This window comes from Acyrthosiphon pisum, chromosome A1, assembly GCF_005508785.2.
Source record: "Acyrthosiphon pisum isolate AL4f chromosome A1, pea_aphid_22Mar2018_4r6ur, whole genome shotgun sequence".
NCBI lineage: Eukaryota > Metazoa > Arthropoda > Insecta > Hemiptera > Aphididae > Acyrthosiphon > Acyrthosiphon pisum.
This window is the reverse complement of record NC_042494.1, coordinates 139881467-139890417: the sequence shown is the minus strand read 5'-3', so window position 1 is coordinate 139890417 and position 8951 is coordinate 139881467.

Genomic DNA, 8951 nt, shown 5'->3' with positions numbered 1-8951 from the left:
CGCATTATATTTAAATTTCAAAGTTAAGTATTTATAAGCGATGAAAAACGTACAATATTACGATGGAGAAATAATAAAAGAAGAATATTATTAGATATCAAGGGTGCCTAGAAAATAATAAAGTATACGAAAAAAATTATATATGCTTTTAATCCATATACTTATTAGTTATTACATATTTATTACCATACTTGATACCATAGACTTTAGCAAGCAATAATTTTATTTTCGTACAGAATAATAAGTTTTGGAAACAAGTTTCACTACTCCCCCCCCCCCCTGAAAATTACGAAATGAACGCCCATGTTACATATTATTATATAATTTTGAATTTATTATTATGCTGCATATGTTATAATATAAATAACATACCTATACCTAAATAAATACTCGTACTATACTATTATACTAGTTGAACAATTTTCGAAAATATTTTTATTTTTAATTTTTATTAATATATTAGTATTTTGTTTTGATAACCAGCTGGACCTAATGGTGTTTAAAGTTCATGATCAATAGACCAATTATATAGATAATAATTATTATTTAATAGTCTGTGTTGGCAAAAAGTCTGATATATTGTATTTGTATTTTAGTTAAGCTTTTTCTATTCATCAATCCACTGTATATTTTATGACATAGATATTGCAATTATGTTAGGAATAAGATCTTATGCCCCCCTTTCCATGAACCTGTCCAGTGGGGTCAATTATTTTTTTGAAAGATTAATACTAAACTATTATTATACTGAATATCATCAAACTTTTTAAAAATTATTTTTCTTCTTGAGTTTAAATTTAGGAAACTGTTGAGATACTTTGATGATAGGTACACTAAAATTTTGATATTTGGACTTTAGATCTCAAAGTTAGCTCATGCCGTTGACCCTAAATTCTATTAATCGGGCTCTTGGTGTCTTAAGGCATTATTATAATGCAATTTATTAATATACAATTAAATACGTACACCATAGTATCTACCTACCTATCATAAAATTATCATATTAAACATTAAGAATTATATTTTATTATTCGGCCATATTTTCAACAAGATTATTCGGATAAATAATGGTAAATTGAGTGGAATATATTGAATAGTACTTAATGCATCAATCAGAATTTAAAATAATTTAGTTTGAATAGAAACAACCTGAGTGGTATATAATAATATTGTACAATCAAAAGTTTTGAAATATTACTGAATACGTTCAAATTAATTTGCAATTAAAATGTCTTGTCAAAATATAAACCATTGAAAATACAGTCAATACAGTTCAGTGATTCAATTTTAAATGTCTGTATAGTTTATGCACACCATACACACTTGTACTGATTATATATACCTATGTGTATTTGTGTATATTGTATAATGTACATACAACATAATATCATATTATTATCATCTAATAATAATATATTATGTATTATACACTTATACGTACCTAAATAGTGCATTAAAAATATAAATAATATGGATTTGTGTATGGCCTATCATAATGATTAATGAGGTACGTATAAGTAGGTAGTTATATTCAATAGCGCCGAACTAAATTTAAATTAGGGGGAGGGTGGAGGGGGGCAACAATTATTTCTCATTACCCATCACCTTTTGAACCATACATGGTACTAACTATTGGCTACATACCTTTTATATTTATGCTGACCATACGTACTTATAGAGTCAGGGGGGTTGCCACGAACCCCTACTCATCGAAAAAAAGGGTGGGCGGTCGCCTCTCTTGAGCATATCTATCAAGAAGTTTCAACAAAAGATAAATTAATAATAAAAGATATAATTTGGTAGCCTTTTAAATTTTTTTTTAAAATTCTAAATATTACATGTATGTATTACCAGATGATTTTACAAGAAATATGGAATAAATTATTCAAAATATGTCAATAGACAGACTCGTCTCGTGTATAATTCTGTGATGTACCTACATTGTACCTATTAGGTATGTTATTATAGTAGAGTGGATATAATAATAAATATATAAATACCCTATATGTATTAATTATATTTTAATATCTTATAGTGTATATAGACGTATATAACATATTAATATACCTATAGATTTTAATTTATGTGTTGATATATTATTTGTATACAGTGGCGGATTCAGGGGAGAAGCACACAGGCACGTGCTCCCCTGTCAATTTTCTATCAACAATTTTTTTATGTAACAACGAGTATCATATAAATGAAAAATTAATTTAATATGAATAATTCTGCAAACTATTAATTATTATTTATTATAATCATTATTATTTAAAAATAATAGTATGCAATATGTATGTATAATTAATTAAAATTATACAATGTATATGTCCCCCCCCCCCATTTCAAAATATCGAAGATCCGCCCCTGTTTGTATATTATTTGTCTTATATATTTTGTTCAAAAAATGTTTTCAACATTTTATATAACTTGCTCAAAATATTTTTACTCTTAAAAATAACTTATGAGTTATTTTACCTGATAGTAATTTGTATTAAAATTCAAGTTAAGACCCAAAATTACACACTTCAGGTCAAAATAAATTTTAAATTATACAGCCATCGTTTGTGAAAACAATTAACTTCAAAAAAATAATATTGAAAAAAATGTTTTTTTTTTTTTTACCATAGCTATATAATATATTATAGTTGTTATAAATATTAAATATATATAACGATATAATTTTATATTAATGATTTGCATTAGAAGTCTTAGCAATATAAATTTAACAATTAATTCTTATACCACTGTCTTAAAATATTTAAGAATACAATGTGTAAAACTGTATTTTATTGTAAAATTTTGACATTATAATTCATATTTTAGAATAATATATTGCCAGGCTACAAATCTGGTGGAGTAAATATTTACGTGATTATTGATTACAAATAACATTATCAAAATAAGCTATAACGGAATTCAAATCAAATGAGTTTAACAATCCAAGAAGTGAAAACTTAGGGTCTTATTGAAATTAGTTGTATGATGTGACTTTGAGATTATTAAAAAAAGTTTTTTTACTAGGTATTTTGCAATTAAAATAGTGTCGTTTAGAGGAAAAAGTTAAAAGAACTTTATAATTTAGTCTTTATTGACTTTATATTCTAAAGCAAATAATATGTTTTTAATGATAATATGATATAGATATTAATACCAATTTCACTCAGCTAAAAAATAACCGATTAATAAAACTAAATTAACGAGCATGCAATTATTATATGACATTCAAAATAATATTAACCATCAGTTTTTTTAACTAAGGAAATTGGTTTGACCACTAAAAATCTTATTGGAAAAATGGGGTCTGAAAAATAACACCCCCTGGCTAAGGCCTTGCTTTAAATTTAAAAAAAATATAAAATCATAATTAAAATGTGATAGCTCTACACTGAGATTATTTTGATTGTTCCTATAGTTATAGGCACGGAGACACGTTATAAGCTTTAATAGAATAATATATTACTATCCTATAATACGCAGATTGTATTATGCCATATAAAAAGAAAAGCTCTAATGCCGGTTGTATGTACTTAAATACTCATAAATAACATTACTATATAATTTGGAATTATTGATTTTAGATTTATAAAGATAAGTTTATAGATTTAATATACATTATTAGTTATTACTATAATAGTTTTGTTGTGTTTTGAAAAATATTGTCTTAATATAATTTGCCAAGATTATATTATGATATTGACATAGTCACTTATAAAGGTGTTGAAAACTAGAAATGTTCAGAATATAATATAGGTACAATGAACTCACACATTCGAAATGCCTATATAACAGATCTACGAAACTATTAGAGTTTGATTTAACTTGGAAAACCGTGTATATGTGCTTATGAGTAATTGTTGAAGGTGTATAATTCGAAACTATCGCATAAAATCGGTTGGCAACATCAAAATAGTTTATATCCAGTTAATCGGAAATTTAAATCACCGACAACCGAGTCAGTTGTAACTTCCAAGTTACCAGGGCAGGGGTTAGTGTAACGTGTATAATTTTGTTACCTAGGTAATAATAATAATAACGTTATTATTGGTATTGAACCATGAAAATCGAGTCTGTCCATTATCGTGACGGACAAGTACTACAATACATTGCACATATGACATAGGTATCTATATTAAATATGTAAGTCTTGTTTTATGTTTAAAAAATCTATTAAAGAATAAAGTCAATAAAACTAAATATTTCATAGAATTATTTCTAGACTTGTAGGCCTTATCAAACATGAATATACAAATCAACAAAATCTCCAGTTTCTTACTCGGTTGTCTAATTTTGAAGAAATATAGTTGAATTTATTTTATTATTTGTGAAAATATATATGTATATAAATGTATAAATAGGTACATCATAGTACTTTTTTTTAAATTACAAAATCACAATGGTACTGGAACTATTAAAATGTACATTAGAAATGTACAATATATAGCGTATTACCTATAATATATTGTTCAACAATCCTAATACCTACAATTTATTTAACTATTGTAAAATAAATTATATACCTAGGTACAATTTGATAATCAGGTTTTTTCAATTACTATTATCGTTTATATTTTTAACATTATTTATTGTTATACAGTCTGGAAATGATAATGATAAATTAAATTTATTTTTTCCTGTAATTGGGATTTGAGAGAATATAATTTGTGGTAACTCTTTTGTCTCTGTTTAAACCTTTAAATAGATAGATAAATGTATGCACAAAATATAATATCATATTATGATGAACTTTTTTTTAAAAAATGTGAATACAATTACTGAACAAATCATTTTTTTTTTATTGATATAATACAATACTTTTTAATAGTGATTTGACGAATAGATAGTATTGTATCGCGTGTTTTAAGAATTTCTTTGCTAGTGTAAAAAAAGTGTGAAACATGGAAAATACCTCCAACGCAGCAGGCATAAAATATAATATTATAATTATATCATCGTGTATGACTTCATTATTTTTCCTCCAGAGCGTAGAGTTTGTTAGTTTGTTGATGTTTTTAATCCGAAAAAAATACACACACGTCGAAGCTATAGCGAGGCACAGTCCGAATCGATCGGCGAATTTTCAATATTGCAAGGCAAGCCGTATTTGCAGCGTGTATATATAAGATTAATGGCTAGAAAAAAAAAATACGAAATAAAATCCTCGCTTACGTGACAATCGATTTTTTTCTCGTCCATAAACAAACATCGAGAACAAAAAAAAAACAATAAATAAAAATAATAAATGAAAAACTACAATAATTTCCGAGAATAGGTACGTATACTACCGCTGTCCGTGCCCGTGCCCGTTTCTCGTCTCTGCGGTCAGAATATAATAATAATAATAATAATATTATGCACACCACCTTCAGTAGGGGAAGGGGTTGTGGTGGTTGTGGTGGTGGTGGTGGTGGATCGTTTAGGTTTGACCCGTTTGTTTATACATTGTATGTACAACAATATACTCGTATATATATAAATTATATACCTATATACCCATATACATTTTTATAAGATATGTATTGATTTGCAGCGTCAGATTCTGCAAATCTGAGCGAAAAATCTATTTTCGGTAACGTCACGTCATCGACTAGTAAGCAAAACTCGATTTTGACTGCAAGCTAAAGATTTACTCACACATATGATTTATGTATCTAAAACACTTTATGATACATAATGCGATAGTCTAGAGGTATTCAAATTGTGCGTCGCGGCTCCCTGACAGCTTCGCGACATCTATCGAAGGGAGCCGCGTAAAAGCACCGAAAACTAAAATGAATGTAGGTCAAGTATAATAAATATAAATATTTAAAGTGATTATAGAAACGATAGTGAAACATATTATCCGACTATTTGAGGTTTTATTTCTAGTACTAAGGTCACTGTTATTACCACCCATAAATTGGCTTTTATATAATATATAGGTTAGGTATCTGATACGTATCGTATCGGTATTGTTTCAATTTTTCCATAATAATTTGGGAAAATATTTTTAGCCGTAAAAATATTGTGGACACACAAAGGAGCCGCGGGATGAAAAAGTTTGAATACCTCTGCCATAGTCTAATAAAAATATATAATTCAATATGATACCTTCTATAACGTATATATGTTATATAAATTATGTAGGTACTACTTGTTCAGTGTCCAGCTTCACGTTGACAGTGCCAAAGATTTGTTGTTTTTTATAGATGGATTTGTAAAAAAAAAAAATGTATCTTACATATTTGAGGTAATTATATTATAATACCTTTATAGTAATATGATGTGTAGCCAATGGCAACTCTATAAAAAAAAATTTTATTTTATTTAATTGTTCGTGAGCTGACAAAAAAGTAGGTATGGTGAGCTTACATTTTAGCTACCAAGGAATTGAAAAATAAAGTATAAACATGTTCTAAGTCTCAATAATTGGTATGACTCTTTATTGAAAATGGTCCAGTTGTTTTTAAGTAAATTAACTTCGGATAATCTTGCATTACGTAACCCTAGGTCACCATTTATATAGCAAAAAATACTAATTTCAACTAATTACATACACACAGTGCAGCAAAAACCGGGTGTGCAGAGCGTGCCGCGCACACGGGCCCCAAGGCTTACATACATTTGGAGGGCCCCGGGCCCAACCTGGAGCAGACACTAAAATTGTCTAAAAACGCAAAACTAAATAGTTACTCACAATCATTTTTTTTTAAATTAAACATTAGTGTAGTTGTAGGTATACTAATAATATTACTTATTAGATTAAGTATGTTAAAATAGAATGGTAAGTTTTAGTATATAATAAAATCAAATGGTACTAGATAGAATCACGTATGTGGTGTGTACTATGTTAGAAAAAGGTGGGGATCAAGATGTATTCAAGTATCAACGTTTCATACTTTCTTAGTAAGTACTATTAATTTTTCCATAAGATCTATTTTTATCGCGTCTATGGGTTGTTACTTGTTGTTTGTCGAATTTTCAGAAGAACAACTGACTGATACTCGGGTCGTCGAGTGACGACGTGCCATAAAAGTAATGTTATTGCTTATTAGTGTTTATTTATAAACTATTAAAATGTCGTGTTATACCAAGAATAATATCGAAACAATATTATATAATACATACAATAAATACAAATTAATTTGGGAACGGGCCCAAAAAGAATATCGCACACGGGCCACTTATTATGTAGTTGCGGCACTGCATACACACTATCAAAATATTACAATATTCTAAGAATATTATTACGTAACCCCAATGGCAACCATATTTCACACCTATGTATACAAAAATCCCATTGAAAAAAGTCCTTTCAGTTTTTCCCGAATTTTCCAATTTTTCTATTCGTGAAAACCTCATATTTTGGAATACTAAGAACATTTGAAGAAAAAATATGAGCCAAATCGGCCGTTCTCGATTGATGCGGTTACCAACGAACTACAGATTTTCATTTTTATTATACCTATAGATAATAATATGTAGTTATATAATGTGTGTACCACAGCGGTATATTATATTATATTATATCTTCTTATAATCCTATACTATTCAAAGTTCAAACGATATAATAGAATAATATATTATGATATTATTTCTGTTGAAAAACTTACGTTATTATGGCGAGTGGTGTATTATATACCTATACGCACGTCGCACACAGTTGCAATAAGCGTACGCACAAAACCGAAGATGTAACGAAATTCTACAAAATGTTATCCCTTAAAGGTCAAGTTAGACTGATTAGTCTATATTACTATACTTGTACGGAAAAACCGATATATAGATAGTTATTGTACCTATATATTTTATTTTTCGGGCAAACGTTATGTGGTTAGCATATTCCAATAATGCATCATAATATATTATGATATACGCCTAATAATTATAATTATAATAATAAAGGTACCTATCTACTAACATAATATTATAAAGCTAAGTAACTATAATATGTACATATAAAGGTATGTTATTATATTTTGTACTCCGAAGGAAAATAAGAGAGGAAAAGAGCCCTCGGACATTGTTCCATTCAGCAAATATATTTGTACAAAATATGTGATTGGGGGTGTTTGAAATGACTAGCGCCACTGCGACTCTTCCGTTTCGGGAAAGTATTATAATATAGGTTTTAGTCCGTATTTAAGGAGGGGGCACTTCTCAAGGAGAGTAACATTTTTTTCAAATTAATGCGATTTATTTGGATACCTAAAAATAGGTACCTATATATACTGTATTTATTCAATTATTTATTTAATCACTCTGTATATTCACATTTAATACTCATGTTTTTCCCAAATAAGTTGGTTAACTTGTTCAATAATAGTATAAGATACAAAGATATCCCCCCCCCCCCATACGATCGTCTCCGTGGGGCCCCGTAGGTATTTTTGTTACCGAGAAATGAAATAAATAGTAAATAATCTATTATATTATTATCTATATTATATTGCCTATAAATTATTGAATCAACTTTAAATTTATAATTTCATCGCTTGCTATAGCATAACATTTCGATTTCTGGGAAGAAAATAAGTATCTTAAAAAATATATAAATACATTACTATAATAAATATAATATATATTAGATATGATATAATTTCCGACCACGGAGCACGCAAATACAATATAGTTTGTTCAAAATAAAGTAAATTTATCATAGGCACCTATATTTACATTTGTAAGTCATCCAGTCATTGTATTCACTACTGGCCATAGACCGTAGGTATACATTATAATATAATAGTACAATGGATGACTAGAAAGTATAGACTATAGAGTATATTATATAGGATAGTCAGTATATATATACGTTGTGAGCTTCGCGACGCAACACAGTAATGCAACTGATACTGACGCCAATAGTGTGCATCATGTCTATTTTATTGTGACTTTACGTGCACGACTCCGTCTATTATACTCTTCATAGTATAAGATGTACAAATGGTTTTAATAAATTCAAATTTACAAACAAA